Source organism: Budorcas taxicolor, chromosome 4, assembly GCF_023091745.1.
Source record: "Budorcas taxicolor isolate Tak-1 chromosome 4, Takin1.1, whole genome shotgun sequence".
Taxonomy (NCBI): domain Eukaryota; kingdom Metazoa; phylum Chordata; class Mammalia; order Artiodactyla; family Bovidae; genus Budorcas; species Budorcas taxicolor.
The window spans coordinates 104,877,496-104,891,211 of record NC_068913.1 but is presented as its reverse complement, the minus strand read 5'-3'; positions in this window follow the sequence as shown (position 1 = coordinate 104,891,211).

The window sequence follows — 13,716 nt, the reverse complement described above, 5'->3', positions numbered from 1 at the left end:
GTGGGTTCTTCACCACTAGTGCCGCCTGGGGAGCCCAAAGTTCTCTGGTAAACTGACCTGAAAGACAGCATCTTCAACCTGTGGGAACTGCAGAGAGAATAAAGACAGGAGAGTGGTGATAATACAGGCCAGAAGCCAACCACCAAACAGATCATGAGTCAGGCTGCTTGGCTCTTTGCCTGAGAGGGAATGTCTCTCCACCAAATCTTGCAGAGCTGGGGTCCAGGTCTCAGCCTTGTGGTTTTGATAACTCTATTTTTTTGTTTGTTTGTTTGTTTGTTTTCATTTTAGCCAAGAGTCATCAGGATCTGATGAGTTGATTCACTCTAACCAAACCACAGACTGGCTTTGTTTTCTCCCCCACATCACAGCACCAGTGTATGAGAGCGAGAGATCTACAGTCCAAGTATTAGTCCTGTTCCCTTCTGTTGTATGGGCTTCCCAGATAGCTCAGTTGGTAAAGAATCCACCTGCAATTCAGGAGAACTGGGTTCAACCCCTGGGTTGGGAAGATCCCCTGGAGAAGAGAAAGGCCACCCACTCCAGTATTCTGGCCTGCAGAATTCCATGGACTGTATGTGGTCGCGTGGGGTCACAGAGAGTTGGACATGATTGAGCGGCTTTCACTCTCACTTCTGATATACACAAAACTGATAAATTACATTTCTAAAGGGGAGAGAGCTTGCCAGGCGTGGAGGCAGAGTCTCCAGGGCACTTGCTGTGGGGAACAGCATAACCTGATACACACACAAGTCCTGCTTTGGAAAGTGCTTTCCCAGGGGATAGAATGTTATGGTGTGGAGACACAGAGATGCACTCTTCCGCATCACTTTTTTCTAAATTTCATGAAAACTACCACCCGTTTACATGTCATCATAAAATGCATCTTTGGTTACTTCCCTGGTGGTCTAGTGGTTGAGAATTCGCCTGCCAACGCAGGGGACACGGGTTCTATCCTGGGTCCAGGAAGATCCCACATGCCGAGAAACAACTAAGCCCCCACGTCATGAATACTGAGCCTGCACTCTAGAGCCCAGCTTCTGAGCCCATGTGTCGCAACGACTGAAATCTTCACACGTAGAACCTGTGCTTTGCAACAAGAGAGGCCACTGCAACTACAAGCCTTGCAACGAAGAGAAGCCCTGGCTCAATGCAACTAGAGAAAGCGGGTGTGCAGCAACAAAGACCCAGCGCAGCCAAAAACAAATATTTTTTAGAAAAGAAAAGAAAATGCATCTTTGTTTATGTTTAATATCTTTATCCCCCCCTCACACTTTAAAGGGGCTTCCCTGGTGTCTCAGATGATAAAAAAATTTGCCTGCAAGGCAGGAGACTGGGGTTCCATCCCTGGGTTGGGAAGATTCCCTGTAGAAGGGAATGGCAACCAACTCCAGTCTTCTTGCCTGGAGAATTCCATGGACAGAGGAGCCTGGCGGGCTCCAGTCTATGGGTGCCAAAGAGTCAGACACGTCTGAGCAACTAACACTTTCACTTTTATTTGCCCCTTTAAAATCGGAGTATATGTGCCTTGCAATGTTGTGTCAGTTTCTGCTGTACAATGAAGCCAACCAGCTATATGCATACATATACCCCATCTCTCTTGAGCCTCCCTCCCACCCCAACCCCACCCCACCCGTCCAGGTCATCAGAGCACTAGGCTGAGCTCCCTGCACTGTACGGCAGGTTCCCACTAGCTGCTGTTTCACACATGGTGGTGCGTCCGTGTCAGTCTCGGTCTCCGGATTCATCCTCCCCTCCCTTCCCCCACTGTGTCCGCATGGCCATTCTTGACTGCCTCATCTCTATCCTGCCCTGCAAATAGGTTCATTCTTCTAGTATCTTTAAATCACACTTAAAATTCTTTTAATTCCAAAGTATGCAATCATTGGCTCAGTGGTAAAGAATCTGCCTGCCAATGCAGGAGACACAAGAGACACGGGTACAATTCCTGGCTTGAGGAAGATCTCCTGGAGGAGGAAATGGCAACCCATTCCAGTGTTCTTGCATGAAGAATTCCATGGACAGAGTCCACAGTATCAAAAAGAGTCAGACAGAACCAAGAAACTGAGCATGCACACATGCATGCAATCATTGCCAGAAAAGGAAAAAAAAAAGAAAAACACAAAACTCCAAAGATGTGCAAAGAAAGTTAATCGCCTCGCATCTCCATTCCTGACGCTTGTCCTGACCGAAGCGGAAATGACTGGGGTAAGCAGCTTTTTGCACCTTTTGCCAGGATCTCACAAAGACACATGCAGCACACTTAGGAGTTTTCAAATTCTTTTTACAAATGTGGGCTTACCTGAGGCACCTGACTCTGAAACTTACTTAATTCATCAGTGAATATAATTCAAATCCGTTATTTTTTAGTAGCCACGTCATATCCCCTGCTTTGGGTCGATATGCCTAGGGTCCTTCTTCAGATCAAAGTCTAGTCTTTGACCGTGACAAGAACAATAACGTATTAAACAGTAAAGTGGCAAACACTCCCAGGCCTACATTGTTACATATTGATCTCACTTCTAGAAACTGGATTCCCCAAAGAGAATGCCTTTTTTAAAGAAATGGTAGTTTCAGTTGTATAAGCTGTTTTTCATAAATTGCAGTGAATTTTGCTGACCATTTCTTAATGACACAAAGATAAGGACCTTATTTTTATCAGAAAAATCTGTCTCCTTATTACACAAAAGGGCTGTTAAAACCTATGGGGTGTGAATTCTTGTAAGAGTCTCTGTCACCATGGGAGAAAGTCCCTGATTTAAGCATTTTGCCCTTTTCGTAGTGTCTGAGAATGTTTGAGCTGGTCTAGCCCAGTGGGCACTTAAATAAATATTCGTTGAGTGTTGAATACATGAAGGTCATCTTGTTCAAGTTTCTCATTTCACACATGGGGAAATTGAAGCTCAGAGGGTTAAGTGAGGCACAGCTAGGGTGAAAGGGAGGAAAAAAGTCCAAGCGATCTAAGCTGCAAAGAGATTTAGGAGCTTGGAGTAGGGAGGAGAGGACTTTGGGGGGTTGCCATGAGTACTTGACACACACAAAGGTTGAGAGAAGACTTACAGAGTTTGTGCACTAAGAATACGATTCTTTTTTGATGTTTTCTTGAATGGCAGCAACCAGGGTTTAAATTTAACTTCCTTGTGATGATTTCTTGTGACCTCTATTTCTTTGAACATGACCTGGTGCAGACCCAGACCTTTGGTGGTTCCAGGACTGTGAGGTTTCCTATAATCTGCATTCCTTCTCCTGGACCCTCCCATAGACCTGTTTCCTAGTCCCCCTGTGGTTAGATGAAGCCACAAGACTGAGTTACACCCTTGGAGTGAGGACAGAAGAGAGGAACACCACGCCTAGGCCTCACCCATGAAAACCTCCCACTGGGAATCCCCATTCTCTCTTGTTTCTCAGCTGGAAGCCAAGGACCCCAAGGTCCCACACACCAGTGGAGGAAGCCTGAGTCCCTGCATCACTGCTCAGAAGGCCACCTGCTAAACACCGACTCTGGACTGTTATGAGAAGTCAACTTCCACTGTGTTAGGCTGATGTAGCTTTTGATCCGTTACATCAGCTGTGTTACATAACTGGGACCATGGCTTCCACAGTGCCTATTAGGGTTTCTTTTTGTTTGTTTGGTTTATGAATAAGCAGACATAAAATCCAGAACCTGTATCAATCAATGGTGCCATCATGATTACACCCACTAAGTCATACAAAGTTCATGTGGAGACCTAAACCTCCCACCTTAATTACCATGAGACTGAATACATAGGAGCAAGGGAGAAAATAGTCTGACATTAACATTTTTCCTTACTACCACATAACTTAATTTAGTTTGATCCCAGTGCAAACTTGATTTCTTTCCTCCAAGAGTTTAAGGAATCATTTCTCTTTTTGAGCATTGTTTTTTTGCCAATTGCTCTTGCCCAATCACTCATGCTATATTGGTTGTCTTGACAGGAGGGGAGATTTACCAAATAATTGTTTCAGTTTTTCTTGCTTTAAAGGTAGGACAAAAGGTGAATAGAAAGAAAACAGTTGTGGAGGAAAAAGAAAAGAGGATGAAAGGAAGCTAGCAGGACTTGAGATGTTCCTGGGCTTCCCGGGTGGCGGTTGTGGTAAAGAACCCACCTGCCAATGCAGGAGATACAAGAGACGCAGGTTTGATCCCTGGGTCAGGTAACTCTCCCAGAGGTGGGCATGGCAACCCACTCCAGTGTTCTTGCCTGGAGAATCCTGTGGACAGAAGAGGCTGGTGGATTACAGTCCATAGGGTCACAAAGAGTTGAACATGACTGAAACAACTTAGCACACACACAGGCACAAGCTGTTCCCATTGTCAAAAAATCATACTGTTTAAAAGTAGTGGTTGAAATAGGGGACATTTGAATATTTCTTCCAAGCATGAAACCCAAAGGATGCTCCTGGCCCTACCTGCACTTTAAACTATAGCTCCACTGGCTCTATAGCTAAGACAAATTATTTAGAAAGCCTGAGATCCTGATGCAGCCTGTCAGGCTAGAGTGATTGCCACGTGATCACAGGTACGTGGGATAAAGGGACATTACTGTAGAGAGGTAGGTACACTTGATGATGAGGAGGAAATGATGGAACATATAAACAGATGCCTTGGCATTTCACCCATGGGCCTAACTAGCCGTATTGTCCAGATGACAAAGTCAAAGTTGCTCAGTCACATCCGACTCTTTGCAACCCCATGGACTATACAGTCCATGGGATTCTCCACACTGGAGTGGATAGCCTTTCTCTTCTTCAGGGGATCTTCCCAACCCAGGGATCGAACCCAGGGCTTCCACATTAAGGGCAGATTCTTTACTGTCTGAGCCACCAGGGAAGCCCAAGAATACTGGAGTGGGTAGCCTATCCCTTCTTCAGTGGATCTTCCCAGCCCAGGAATTGAACCAGGGTCACCTGCATTGCAGGTGGATTCTTTAGCAACTGAGCTATCAGGGAAGCCCTCAGATGACAAAGCAGCAATTAAAGTTCAGTGGGGGTTGAAGGAAGAATTGACCTAGAACTAGACCTCAAAATACTCTAGAAGAAAATTCTCTTTCAGGATACAATGATCTGAGACCATAGTAAAAAGATCATCAAATCCTAGTCACCAGGTTGGAAATGTTATTAATAAAGAGATATTAAATGCATAGCTATAGCCTCCATGATGGCTCAGTGGTGAAGAATCAGCCTGCCAAGCAGGAGACGAGGGTTCAATCCCTGGGCCGGGAAGATCCTCTGTAGAAGGAAATGACAACCCACTCCTGTATTCTTGCCTGGGAAATCCCATGAATAGAGGAGCCTGGCAGGCTATAGTCCATGGGGTCACCAAGAGTCAGACCCGACTTAGTGACTAAACAGCAACAGCAGGGACAGGGGAGCCTGGTGGGCTGTCGTCTCTGGGGTCGCACAGAGTCAGACATGACTGAAGTGACTTAGCAGCAGCAGCAGCAGCAGAAAATGTGTAGACATTTTCTGTAACTTCTCCAATTATTACAAAACAGACCAAAAAGTGAACAGGTATATCTTGGGGTGAGGGTGTGTGCTAAACCGGTTGGAATGATACACCATCACACCAAGGAGGTGATTCTGCAAATAAGTAGGTGTCAGGCATACAGAACTGGGAGAGGGATTATGTCTTCTTTTGGTTATAGTTTACAAAGTGGGATTGATCCAAACTCAAAACCTTATAGCTTTTGTTTCCAACGCCCCTTTCCATTTTTCACTCCCTACCAGCTTGGACTCTTGCTCCAAAATATTTAGTGCTTCTCCCTTGCTGATAGAAATATAGAGTTGAACATCCTTGCTTGGTACTAAAGGCCACCCGCAGTATAGTTCCAACCTAACTGTCTACATGCATTTTGCATTCATTCTAGCTGAGCCTCTGTCCTCTGTTGAGCAGGGCAGTCTCCGTTCAATGCGTGACATTCATCCCTCCATTCCCAGCCCTGAGCCTTTCCTCCCTGCCTCCCCTTGTCCCTCCAGTCGGATCCTGTGATGCTCTGGGCACAGCTCAGCATTCTAATGCCTCCCTGTTGGTCTAACTCCCCGCTCCCAAGGGCAGTACACAGGATCGTGTGCTTGACCTGATGCTCTGCTGACACTGTCCAGAAATTCTCAATAATTTCTGAATGAGAGGCTCACATTTTCAACTTGCACTGGGCTCCACAAATTATGTCACCAGGCCTGTGGGTGGGAACTATTTATGTGGACAACTCCAACACACTGCTTTGTGTTTTTATTTAATTAAAAATGAAGGCAAAGTTTTTAACACACCCAGAGCACTTTCTGTGTACAAAGCAATTTTACACACACCACTGCACCTAAGGACTTCCCTGGTGGCTCAGCGGTAAAGAATCCCCTTGCAATGCAGGAGACTTGGGTTCGATCCCTGGGTCAGGAAGATCCTCTGGAGAAGGAAATGGCAACCCTCTCCAGTATTCTTGCCTGGGGAATCCCATGGACAGAGGAGCCTAGCGGGCTATAGTCCACAGGGTCACGAACAGTTGGACATGACTGAGCAACTAACACCACACCTAAACCACCAGACAAGCCCATGGAGTGAGGAGGCTGAGTTCCAGCAGCAGCTGTGGGTCTCCAGGCATTTCTGAATCCATTGGAAGCCTTTGGGCCTTTCCATTTTAGCCTGTGTTCACATTTCCCAGCACCTCTTGCTCTGTAATTGTTATAAAATCAAAGTTCAGAGTAGCTTATGCTCAGCACTCTGGCCTCCAGTACTCGTTTCCTTTAGCTGGTACAATCAAGTACCACAGACTGGCTTAAACACCAGAAATGTATTGTCTCACAGTTCTCGAGGCACAAAGTCTGACCTCAGTGTCTACAGGCCACGCTCCCTCTGAAACCTGGAGGGAGATCCACCCTTGCCTCTTCCTAGGATGCTGTGGCAGCCCTTGGCACTCCTTGGTTTGTGGGTACATCCCTCCAATTTGCCATTTTCACAGGGCCTCCTCCCAGTGTCTCTGCCTTCACATGGCCATCTTCTCATAAACAAGAACATTGGCTCTCTTGGAGTAGCTCTCACACTACTCCACCACCACCTCATCTTGATTTAACTAATTACATCTGTAATGGCCCAGTTTCCAAGAAAGGTCCCATTCTGAGGTGTTGAGGGCTAGGACTTCAACATGGCTTTTTTTGGGTGGGAGACACAATTTAACAGGTAATACTCCTCCCACCCCCACCCCTACCCCATATACTGCTAGTCATTAAGATCTATAGATTCCAACTCTAGAATGTCTCTCTCTTTTTCTTAAAAAAAAAATGAAAGAAAGAAAGAAAAAAACGTATTTGACTGTGCTGGGTCTTAGTTGAGGCTTGTGGGATCTTCAGTTGCAGCCTGTGGAATCTAGCTTCCCGACCAGGGATCAAACCCAGGCCCCTGCATTGGGAGTGCAGAATCTTAGCCATTGGACTACCAGAGAAATCCCTGGAATGTCTCTTGAAGCCAGTCATTTCTGCTGTCACACCACCATGGCCCAGGTCTCACTCATCCTCTGCCTCCTAATCTCCTGGCCTCTGATCTATTCCCACTTTGCAGTCAATAAGGACTTTTAAAACCCTGATCTTGCACCCTCTAACTTTCCGTTATCACTTTCTGTTATCTCTTAATACATCCCAATGTTTTGATGAGGTTTATAAGGCCATGTGTGACTTGGCCCACTGCCCCCTCCCATCTCCCTCCATTCCACCTTCCCCATCACTCTTCCTCTTGCCAGCCTCTTACTCATCCTCTATGCTCCAGGCAGACTGAATTCCCCCAGTCAAGGGCCATGACCTCTCATTCCCTAGACCCCCACGCTACCAGGAACTCTGACCCGCTCTCTTCATCCTTCAGTGTTTGGCTTACATATCACTTTCCTGGGATGTCAGGGCAAAATCAGCCCTAAGGGGGGCATCCACAACCCCCTCTTTTTTGTTATCTATCAAAGAGACTGTAAGAAGGCCAAACCAGTCCATCCTAAAGGAAATCAGTCCTGAATATTCATTGGAAGGAGTGATGCTGAAGCTGAAACTCCATTACTTTGGCCACATCATGTGAAGAACTGACTCATTAGAAAAGACCTTGATGCTGGGAAAGATTGAAGGCGGGAGGAGAAGGGGACGGCAGAGGATGAGATGGTTAGATGGCATCACCGATGCAATGGACATGAGTTTGAGTAGGCTCCAGGAGTTGGTGATGGACGGGGAGGCTTGGTGTGCTGCAATCCATGGAAGTCGTAAACAGCTGGACATGACTGAGTGACTGAACTGAACTGAATCAAAGACAATCCTGAAATTGACAGCCATGTAATTTCTGCCTGCTTCTTCCTTCAACTCCACAAGGAAGGCGAAGGTTTAAGTCCATCCACACAACAAAATCCCGAGGTGCTTGGGAGAAGAAAAACCTGAGGGTAAAATGAAAGGAGATTTAATTATTCTTGTCAAGCACTATGAGTTTGAATCCACATTAGTGATTTTCCGGAAACGCAATATGTGTGTGTATATATCTATATCCATATATAAATTACTTGGAGCCAATGGATTTTCCCTGATTATGGCTTTAAGGCTGAATTTCATGGGCCTCAGAATTTCATGAGTTACTCTCCTATGCATGTGCCTTTTGTCCATCAGAGCATTAATCACATTATACTCTTATGTGTATACTTGTCTCTCTCCCCACTAGACTGCAAATACCCAGCACAGGACCAGGTGCATGGTGGATAAGCCCTCTACAGATTGACTGATGAATGAATAAATGACGGAAAAGAAACGAAGTCACGAGAGATGAAGAGATTTGCCCAGGGTTGGACCACAAGTAGGATGTAGAGGCAGACATTGAACTTGGACTAGCCTAAAAGCCGCATCCCTGGGCTTCCCCGGTAGCTCAGTGGTAAAGAATCTGCCTAAAATGCAGTAGATGCCCGTTCATTCCCTGGGTTGAGAAGGTCCCCTGGAGGAAGGAATGGCAACCCACTCTAGTATTTTGGCCTGGAGAATCCCATGGCCGGAGGAACCTGGTGGGCTACAGTCCATGATGGGGTCTCAGAGTCAGACACGACTGAACACGCACACACAAGGCCATGTCCGTAGCCAGGGGGCGATGAGCTCTAGGAGCCCGACGCCTGGGTCTGCCTAGTCACAGTTGCATTGTCAGTATGATCATCCTTCGGTTTCCATGGGAGGGGTGGGATTCAGGATCCTCCATGGATATGAAAGTCTGGGGAGCCTCAAGTGATAGACCGATAGTAGAGTCTTCTCCTTAGAAATTACTCACTGAGGTTGGTCGAATCTGAAGGTGAAGAACCCTGGATATGGAGGGCAACCGTACATACGTGTTGAATGAGAGAGAAATAAAAAGAGGCTAATAAAAGAGAAAGGAAAGGAGAAAGAGAGATTGTAAAGATAAAGAAAGAGGATATAAAATGGAGAAGGAGAGGAGGAAGGGAAGTCAGAGAAAAGACAAGAGAAGTCCATGCCTCCTACCTAGACTCAGAGCTAGTATCTTCTGGCCTCTCTCACTCCTCTAGTATTTATGGTTTTCTATGGTGTGCCAGTGGAGAAGGCAATGGCACCCCACTTCAGTATTCTTGCCTGGAAAATCCCATGGACAGAGGAGCCTGGTAGGCTGCAGTCCATGGGGTCGAGAAGAGTCGGACACGACTGAGCGACTTCACTTTCACTTTTCACTATTGTGCATTGGAGAAGGAAATGGCAACCCACTCCAGTGTTCTTGCCTGGAGAATCCCAGGGACGGGGGAGCCTGGCGGGCTGCTGTCTATGGGGTCGCACAGAGTCGGACACGACTGAAGCGACTTAGCAGCAGGATGTGCCATACACTGTTCTAGATTTTCACGACACATCAGCAAACAAAAGACACAAAGACTCCAGACTTTGTGGCACTTACATTTTAATAAGGAGAATCATATGATTAAAAGTGAAATTAAAGATAAGAAAATAATATATTCAGTTCAGTTCAGTCGCTCAGTCATGTCCGACTCTTTGCAACCCCATGAATCGCAGCACGCCAGGCCTCCCTGTTCATCACCATCTCCCGGAATTCTCTCAGACTCACGTCCATCGAGTCAGTGATGCCATCCAACCATCTCATCCTCGGTCGTCCCCTTCTCCTCCTGCCCCCAATCCCTCCCAGCATCAGAGTCCTTCACATGAGGTGGCCAAAGTACTGGAGTTTCAGCTTTAGCATCATTCCTTCCAAAGAAATCCCAGGGCTGATCTCCTTCAGAATGGACTGGTTGGATCTCCTTGCAGTCCAAGGGACTCTCAAGAGTCTTCTCCAACACCACAGTCCAAAAGCATCAATTCTTCGGCACTCAGCCTCCTTCACAGTCCATCTCTCACTTCCATACATGACCACTGGAAAAACCATAGCCTTGACTAGACGGACCTTAGTCGGCAAAGTAATGTCTCTGTTAGTAAATAATAAATACTATGTAGAAAGATAGCAGAATAGAATAAGGTCAGGGATTCTTATCCTGGAGTTCGGTATCCATGAGGGGTTCGTGGATAGAATTCAGGAGATCTGTGAACTTACATGGGGAAAAGAAATGACTTCTTTATTTTTATGAACCTTAAATTCTCATATCTGACTAAAGGCAGCTAACCACAGGAGAAACTGCAGAACCTGTGACGTGTTACCAGTGGAAGTCACAGGTATTTTCATATTGTATTGACAGTTGCTATGGGTGTCTTGAATTATTTTTCATATTCATTAAATTTTGTAACTATTGGGCCTGCAGTTAGATTTTGTTATTTAATGTCTTTAATCAATAAAGAAACATACATTTGGTAAGTATCTCAATATGATTAGATTTTTTTGTAACCTTATGTATCTTTCTAAATGCATCTTAAAGCATTTCTCTAAAAAGCCTGTCCCTAGGCTCCACCAGACTGTCCAGGGAGTTCATGGAAGAAAAAAGGTTAAGAACATAGGGGAGGGGAAATGGGGTGCAGCAGAGGATGACAGGGGTGAGTAGACAGGGCGGGCAGTCAGTCCCACGCCTACAGTCTCGCTGCCCACAGGGCGGGCAGAGTCAGTCCCACGCCTGCAGTCTCGCTGCCCACAGGGCGGGCAGAGTCAGTCTCACGCCTAATGTCCTCTGAGCTGATGTAATCCATGCTCTCCTGGGCCGTCCCCAGGCACGGCCTTGTCTTTGCGCGAAGTTCAGACTCAGGTGCCCCGTGATGTATTCCTGTTATTCACCAATGTGTTTTCCCAATGAAAGAACTCTGACCTCTCCCTGCCGCTCACCACCTTCCCCTCTCAGTGGTTATTTACCACAGGATATAACACCTGGGCTTCCCAGGTGGCGCTAGTGGTAAAGAACCTGCCTGCCAAAGCAGGAGGCATAAGAGATGCGGGTTCGATCCCTGGGTCGGGAAGATCCCCTGGAGGAAGACATGGCAACCCACTCCAGTACCCTTGCCTGAGAAATCCCGTGGACAGAGGAGCCTGGTGGACTAGGGCTACAGAGTCAGACAACACTGAAGTGACTTAGCACGCATAACATTCAGGAGTTTAGAATCAACAAAACAGGGTCGAAAGAACACAAGGAAATTCAAGAAGATTAAAAAGAAATCTTACTTTTTGTTATTGTTCTGCCTTCTATTGAAACATCTAACTCAACCAGACAAATTAATCAGGCAGTATATGTCTCCTCAAGAAAAGATAAGCAAATCGGCAGTTTCTGAGTGTTGATGAAGTGTATCACCTATAGTGAATGGAATGTGAGCTGAAGATACTGCCATGTTTCAAAACAAATTCTTTAAAAATTCAAATTTATCTCACATGTACAGTGAAAGTCCTCAGGCTTTTGTGACAAAAGATCCTTTTTTAAAAACAAAAAATTACACTTTGAGGCTGCTGAAGAGTTTTTAAAAATCTACAAATAGACTAAAAAATAAAACTATCTGGAAATCACAAAATTAAATTTTTCCTTATACAAATGAAGATGCTGTGAGCTATAAGTTGGGGGCTTCCCTGGTGGCTCAGCAGTGAAAAAAAAAAAAAAAAAAAAAAACTCCGCCTACAATGTAGGAGATGAGAGTTTGATCTCTGGGTCAGGAAGATCCCCTGGAGGAGGAAATGGCAACCCACTCCAGTATTCTCACTGAGGAAATCCCATGGACAGAGGAGTCTGATGGGCTGTAGTCCGTAGGGTCACAAGAGTTAGACACGATTGAATGCCTGAGCGTACACACACACGAGCTGTAAGTTATGAGAGCCCCGGCCGAAGGAGACTTATGACCTCACTCCTCTGATTTAACAAGAAGCTTGAAAATTAGTGGTTCATGCCCAAGATGTCAAGGCTCTGGGTTGACACCTAACACAGGCTTTTCTCATACCAGTGGCTGCCCCAGGCCAGTGGCTGTTGAACTTCCCTTCTGTAACAGTATTCCTTAGGGAGTGAATTTAAAATGCAGATTCCCAGGCACTACCCCAGAGATTCCTGAGTCAGTAGGCTTGGGGTTCCCCCTGAGGAATCTGCATCTTTAGAAAACCCCTCTGGAGTTTTGAAGCAGGTGACCCAAGGACCTCACTTTGAGAAACACCATGTATCACCTCTCCCTGTGTGATCTCCCCGTTCCTAGGGATTAGTCACCCATTTTATACTGATGACTCAAAATTCTATCGCCCAGCTCCCTACACCCACTTGGCAACTGAGCATCCCTATCTGCATATTTCATAGGAACCTTAAACTCAGCAGTTCAAAATTGAACTCATTTTCTCCCCACACCTGGCATATACAGAATAAAGCCCAAATTCCTTGACTTGGCATCCAAGACCCTGCCTCTGTCTTCAGCCCATTCCCTGACCACCGCCTGGGCCTTCTTCTCCACGTTTAGCAACATTCTGACTTCTTACAGATCCTGGACACACATGTCTTTCTATACATTGTCCCCTGGGCAGAATTCATGCTGCTGGACTCAGGCACCAATCTTCCCCTGCCTATAAACACACTCTTTGCTGTTTGTCCTTCTGTGCCATCTTTTGACCACATGCACCCTTTAATCGCTGTGCTCACCACCCTGTATTACACTCTTTACCTGGCAGTTGTGAACCTGAGCTCCTCGAAAGTGGGGGAGCGGGCTCTGCGCCTTGTTCTTTTTTTACTCTCACCTGTTGTGCAGAGTCTAACACAGAGTAAGCAATCACCGAACATTTGATGAACTGAATTTCTGGGTGAAAAAGAAAGGAAGGAAGGAAGAGAGAAAGAAAGACAGGAAGAGAGAAGCTTGATTTGGAAAGTTGAAAGGAAATTCTAGAAGTGCTTTGTTATGAAAAGGGAGGGGATTGATTCAAGTAGGATGAAGGGATTAACAGCGTCTAACTAATGTTTGTCTAGAGATCAGCCAGGGGAGGGGTCGAAGAAGGGCACTCGATTTGGCATCCAGGAATTCACAGCAGAGTCGGCCCGGCCAGCCCTCGGCCATTACGGTCAGTCTCCCTCCGGGGGTTGCCACCGAGGGGCAGTCTTACCTTCATGCCGGTGGGAGGAGACTTCATGACACAGTTTTTGCACAGCACAAAAATGCTCAATCCCACTGATCAATCACAGAGCTAGCTTTAACTCGGCTTAACAGGACCCTCGGGCTTTTTCAAAGCGCTCTCCTGTGCCCACCCTCTTTTCCACACCCGCTCCTGAGCTGGTGGCTTCTCTCTGTACCCCTGTCTTCCTAGTATGT